Below are 1,729 nucleotides of genomic sequence, written 5' to 3' on the forward strand. Positions count from 1 at the left end.
AAATCATCTATCCTGATGCAAACACAAACAGCTGTGGCTCTTGTGTAATTCTGAATACTTTTCTATTTAATTTATCTATTTATTTAATGTATTTAATTTATCTATTAACTTAGTTATCTATCTGAAAAAAATCTATTTGCCACGATAGTGTGAAAATACTCCCAAAAAACTGGCAGATAGAAGGTTCTGTTCTCCAGTCCTCTGCTGGTGTTCCCTGGATCCTCAAACTGCTGGGCTATTCTAGACCAGTGGGTGTGACAACCACGGTCTGCTTTGAAGGTACAGTCAGTAAATGGCTTTTTGCAGGAGCTGAGGCTGTGCAATATTCTGTCTCTGCTGCAAAGGATTTTCTTGCTTGCACACAGGCCCAGCAGCCCAGCTGATTACATCACTGACTGAGCCAGGCACACAAACCTGTTCCCATCACAGTCACTCCCAGCAGGATCCTCAGAGCTCAGGCAGAGCCACAGGGACTCATCTCTGATGGGCACCACAGCTCAGAGTTCTGGTGTCATTAGCGAAGGAAAATCATTTTCTCTGGCTTTTGAAAACCAAACTGGATAATCTACAGTGAGGATGACTTTACAACCCACCAACTTCAAATGGTACAAACTTGGGAGTTTTTATGGAAAGCCTCTAGTGTGGAGATATTTATATGACAAGAGGCTTTAGGATAGGCTGTCAGCTTTTAAAATTCTGCCGTTCTTCCTACATGTTCCAGACTTCCCCATCTCCAGAGCCAAGTCTCCTTCAGAGCCCTCTCTTTCTTTTTCCTTTCCCTCAGGCAAGCTAATAATAGAACACAATGTCTCCAGGGTATTTTGGAAGGATTGGGTAGAGTATTCCCTTTTTTTCTCTCTTTTTTTTCCCCCCCCCCCAGACTAACTCTGCCTTCTTCAAGAAGTATTTGGACAATGCTCTCAGGCACATGGTGGGATTCTTGGGGCTGTCTGGTGTGGGGCCAAGAGTTGGAATCCATGACACTTGTGGGGCCCTTCCAATTCAGGAAATTCCACAATTCTTATTTAGAAAAAAAAAAAAATGTGAGGGAAATGCTTTTGTTCAGCTTCTCACACCATAAGGTATCTGTTACTTTTAAATACAATGTTTTTAAGATAGGTGTCTGTAGTTTGAGAGAGCAGAAGCTGGTTTGGTTATTACAGCATTAATTGGCTCCTCTTGTTAACAGTTAAATTCCTTCAGGCACACATTAACAAGGTCATGTGAGGAGACCAACAGTCCCCAAGGGATTTGCTTCCACCCACCATCTTTGCACTGAAAACTCCAGTGTAATATAATTAAAAAAGAGAAGAAATGAAGCCCTGCTTAGTGCAGCATTGCTGCTGAAGCCACAGGTGAACTGTCCCCTCTCTGGGACAGCACAGCCAGGCCTTTGCTGGGGCTTTGAGCAGCCACTCACTTTATCACCTTCCTTTTCATCTCATCACTTTATCACCTTCCTTTTCATCTCATCACTTTATCACCTTCCTTTTCATCTCACTGCTCTGGGCCAAGAGCCCAGAGAGAAGAAACGGGAAAGAGTCATCTGAGCTTGGCTGCAAGGGAATGGGGAATTCCAGGAGCTGACTTGCTGACAGTCACAAATAAGGACTTGAGTCCCTTCAGCAGCTCCAAAGCGTCTCTGCTTGGGAGCCAGCAGGGATGAAAGAGGGTAAAGATATCAAACTTCTCAACTCCTCCTTCCTTCCCTCCCAGACAGGACCCAACA

Source organism: Empidonax traillii, unplaced genomic scaffold (genome assembly GCF_003031625.1).
Source record: "Empidonax traillii isolate 1590-97213 ecotype Southwest subspecies unplaced genomic scaffold, ASM303162v1 scaffold363:size828163, whole genome shotgun sequence".
NCBI lineage: Eukaryota > Metazoa > Chordata > Aves > Passeriformes > Tyrannidae > Empidonax > Empidonax traillii.